Here is a 5,248-nt window from a genome sequence, read left to right as displayed (position 1 = left end):
AATTCTCTTCTTTATGCTGGAAATCTCATCTTTCACTACACTTCCCCAACAAGTTGGATGACACTTCTGTTGTCGGAAAAGCGAAGGATGGCCATCAAAAGGCACGACACAGCTGTGCTCTAGAAACTGCTCCACCTTCTCATCCAATGGCTACCAAGTCCAGTTATCTTAGTGAGATGTGCACTTAGCTCGTACCACTAGGATTGGCATTGAATGGCTGTAGTGTAAAACTCTCCCTCACACAGAGTCCATGCTACTACTTTGTAAAAGAATCAAATTCATTTGCTAAGGCTAAAATTTAAAGTTCCTTTTAGCAGTGGTGAATATGTGATCCAGTATAGAAAAAAGCCAGATATACTTTAAATGTTGTTCACACAGTTTATTTGAGCAACAAGCATTCTAAGATTGAATAAGAATTTTAAGTAAACATGAATCAGAAAGATGACAACAGTCATTTAGCACATTTTGATCAAGGTAAAAGTAAAGTAACATCAATCGCTGACTATAAGTGTATATTAAAATAATATGACTGTCATCTTTTAATTATATAATACTGTAGTATTTATGAGACATGCTTACTAAACTGGATTAATCCATTTCAGGATATGGCAGCAGATTACAACAGGAAAACTATGTAAAATAAATTTTAAAATAAGAAGTGTAAGGCTGAATATAGGTAAATTAGATGGATGAGTGTCTCAGAATGAAATATTCAAAACTGTACAGCAAGATGCCTCCATAGGAAAATAAGAAAATTCAATTTAATGGGTACATTAAAATCAGAATACAAGTACTCTACAATATATACACATGTAGAAAGAGAGAGAAAGATATACTTATGTTTATTTTAGCAAGTTAACATAGGCTACTAGCTAAGGTAATACATCTTTTTATCTGCATAATTTGTCGCATTTATTTCCAAAATATTATAAGTATTGCCCCAATTATTATTTCTGGAACAAGTTTTATTTTTTTAAAGTGTGATATACTATTTCTTTAACTTTTCCAAACCTAAAGAAAGGAAGTCATTGTATATTCTTAAATAATTTAAAGTTTGACAGGCAGCATAGGTTTAACTGACAGAGTCAAGGCTCTGGTTGATAGAAAGACCACATGGCTTTCTTAGAGGGCAGAGTTCAAAATTTTAAAGAGTTCCATTCAAATCCAGGAATGATTTCTTTTTTATTTTTCCAGTTAAACAGAATTATTTAACAATTTTTGCCTTTGTTTTGAATAATACTATTAATAAGTTACTATACAGGGAAATAATACTGTCCTGTTGACTTTTAATATCGTCTGCTATTTCTACAGAGTTATTGTAATTAATACATCATCATGGTCTTTGGGTAAAGTAGTAAGAAGTTGGGATTTAAAGGATAAATAAATTAACAAGGTTTAAATGCTAGCATGTCATAGACCCATGATTAAACATTTTTAATCTAAAGCTCAACTCTTCACCATTATTCAAAATTATTAAATGAAGGGTATTTGGTTCAGAGTAAGTCTACACCACATAGCAAGATTTTGTCCCCAAACACAAAAAACAATATTTTTCATATCCTTGATGTTACTCTTTAGTAATTTAGGATTTTTTCCACCTACCAACATGCTTCTGCCTTGCTTAGCTACAAATCCTTACTTTTTCACATTATATTAGGAATAAAACCCTATGCTACACTGAGGTCTCTATTACAATATTTCCAGAAGAAAATGTTTTACCAGTTTATTCATTGTTAGTCATTTTTCCTTTAGCATTGGACATATGTAGGGCAGAAAAATAAGAAAGCTAGGAGAGAAATGAGTTTTTTAGATGGTAATATTTTATCATCACAATTTTTTACTCCATTATTTGTATGAAAGTTTTATAAATGTAATCATTTGATTCAAATAGTAGTGTGAGAGTTATAGCTATTTGCTTTGGCAAAATTCCTAAGCTCAGGAGGAACACATGATTGTTTTCTTAACTTCTTTAAAATCGCAACTTTCTGGAGCACTTATAGACTGCATCTATTAATCTGTATGGGAGCTCTTGCCTTCAGAAAATTGCAGAATCAACCTGAAGCATGTTTTGGAGCTGCTGTTCCCACTAGTCCTTGGCTGCTTTTGTTAGGATTTACATTGCTTAAAATAATACCCTTATCTTCCTGTTTACTAAATTTTAGGAGTGGGAAATTTTTTGGAGAAGAAGAAAGTCGTTTCCTCCCCATTCCCTTCTCCACAGGGTAAACTTCTGCTATCGGTGATAGTGTTCTTATGGAGTGAGATTATATTGTTGAAAACTGCATCACATGAAGCAGTCATAACAGAGTCGCAAATATTATCAACTGAGCACTTTGAATACAAGAATAACAAAGGCAGAGTTTATCTTTCATTTGATAACAAGTCTTTTGTGATTTCTCTTGTGTACTAAAGAAACCATTCGCATTAGCCACAGTAAAACAACAACCAATTTCCACTTAGCAGTAAGTACTGTTGGATAGAAAAATTTGTACCAGCAAAGTTAGACTTTCATAAAAGCAAAACAAATAACTTATGACTTGATTGGCTAGAGATTTCTCATCATAAATGATTAAATTATAATGCTTGCAGCCCAGAAAAAAACCTCTTCACTAGTACCAAATTGCTCTTAAAATAAGCCTGTGTTTTTTCAATGACATGATTAGGAAATATATTCTGTTGCCCAAGGTCCTACAATAGACATTTTCTTATTATTTTCTACAGAATCTAATAGAGCATTCTTGATTTCAATCTGCTCAGACAACCTGTCAGAGTCCAATCTTGACACATCAATGACAAGGCATATCACAGCAGTGAGAAGTTTACAACATGTAATAAAACCTGAACTAAAGTCAAGCACACTATCCTCTCATGGGCCAAGGAAGACTAGGCAAGTAGTGATTTGTAGGCTCCATTACATCCCAAATGTTCGATGTATCTAGCCCTTGGCAGGGTGTCAAGGACAAGAAATAATCAGTCTTTAGAGATCCCTTTTGAAATGCTGTGCACTCTGCTTCCTTCGGGTGAATCATTCCTTCCGTGTTGTCAGGATCTACTGATGAAAGCTGACGACTTTCAATAGCCTGTGACAAGTGAAGCGTCCGGCTCTCTCGACGTGGGGAAAATGATATTGTGCATGCAGCTTTCTCCAGGTGGGCTGTGAGTGATGAGCTACTCATCCCAGTGAACTCCTTTACCAGAACTGAAAGTGAAATCCAGAAGTATAGATGAAATCCTGGACCTAAGAACAGAGTCGCTCCCAGAAAAGAGGACACCTAAAAATTTCTTTATAGATGTTCCACATCTAGATTTATCAGAGGACAAATTTAACACAATTCAGTTCATAGATCTTAATTGTGTTTATTTTCTTTCTGGAATGTAGCCATCATTTGCTCTGTAGAAGAGAGTATTATAGTGAGACATACAGAAATTGTTTTTTATAGATAAATAAGCTCTGAAGAAAGCAGAAATAAGAACACAAAAGCAGACTGATCATTTCAAATTTATTTTCCTTATAATGTATGGGTACTGAGACAGAATAATAGAAAAATAACTGGTTCATATCTTCCCAGCAGGCTGGGGAGATAGCTCAGTGCTCTAGGCTGGCAAGTGCAGGGACCTCGGTTTGATCCCTAGTAACACATGCTGGGCCTGTGTTGAGCTGGCCCCTGAAATTGGGCATGGTAGCTTATACACTGAAACTGGGCATGGTGGCTAACACTTGTAATCCCATTGCAAGGGAGGCTGAGACAGGAGGATCACTACAATTTCAAGCTACAAAATGAGACCCTGTACCAAACAAATAAATAAGTCATATATATATACAAACACACACACACACACACACACACACACACACACACACCTTAGTTTTCCTTTGTGTGCAAGGATTATGGTAAAAGGGACTTCATTAAACCAAGTGAACCTGGACGTTTGGAAAAAAAACTCTATTTCTTCAATTCTGATTTCTTTGAAAGTCAAATGAAGTATAAAGCTTATTCATGTGGGTGATATGGTATTTGAGAATGAGTGACACTAGTGTGATTTTTTCTGCATTGTTCTATTGAGTCTAGTGTAGAAGCTTAGTCTAAAACCATAGGCTTCTATAATTAAAAGAGAAAAACACAAATTCTGTTTTCAGGCTGCCTCACTAGATTCAAAATTGTCAGCAGCCTGAAAACAATGAGGAGGCAAAGGGTGCAAAATAGTAGTGGCAGGTACAGTACAATACTTATTAAGTAGGCATTTTTTTCATTTGTGTGACTTGTAACCTTCTTCACAGCTATCATATGTTGCTTTTAAAGCAAACAAACCAAGAGGACCAAGGTTTTCCTTGTGTACCTTCTGTTTCATTCATTTGACACTTAAAATGGATGGCATGGTGTAGACAATGCTGTCACAATTCTAAGTAATTGCACCGCTTTTCTTTATTAGAGTCCCGTAGTACCTAGGTCAACATCCTGACAGAATGACAAGACTCTGGTCTGACAATCTCAGATAATGAGCCCTCTATATTCTGAGTATCCTAAAGATCTTATGTTTGAGAAAAAATTGGCCATAACTGTTCTGCTTATATTTGCAAAGAGAATTATTGATTTTCAAATAGCAACTTTTCTCATGATAGACATAGATCTGTTCACTTGTTAGTATTCCAATTATTTCTACTTCAAAGCCACAGCAGTTTGAGTTTCTCTTATCAATACCATATAGTTATCACAGTTACTGAGCAATCTACTTTTGAAAAGCCAATTGTATAGTCTTCAGTGAATTTAGAAATTTAGATTAGGTTTCTTTGATATAGATTTACTTTATTTCATTTTGTTTTGTTTTCTTTTATTTTCCTTTATTTTGTGGCTACAAGAATTTGTACTCAGGGTCTTGCAATTGCCAAGCAGGAGCTTGTGCCACTGAGCTATATCCCTGGCCCTGATATACATTTAATTCACTATAATTGACATCACATATTAGATGTTAAGATTCAGATAAAGAGAAATACGAATGACACTTAACAGATCTATTGTCGAAAAAATGCATAAAACAACATGCTGATGGAGGAAATAGTAACTGAAATTTTAGAGTATCATGTTATAGAATCTGCCAAATGATTCTGATTTTTAACTTTAATGAAATTATATCAAAGTGAAAATACAAGAATTTTAACTTACTTCCAAGAATTGTGATTTTTTAAATTTATGAATAACATAATTATAATTTACAATATTAATTATACAATGATTTTAAAATTAAATTT

Source organism: Octodon degus, unplaced genomic scaffold (assembly GCF_000260255.1).
Source record: "Octodon degus isolate 3935 unplaced genomic scaffold, OctDeg1.0 scaffold00258, whole genome shotgun sequence".
NCBI classification, from domain to species: Eukaryota; Metazoa; Chordata; class Mammalia; order Rodentia; family Octodontidae; genus Octodon; species Octodon degus.
The sequence above is the reverse complement of the archived record's forward strand: the minus strand, read 5'-3'. Positions refer to the sequence as shown.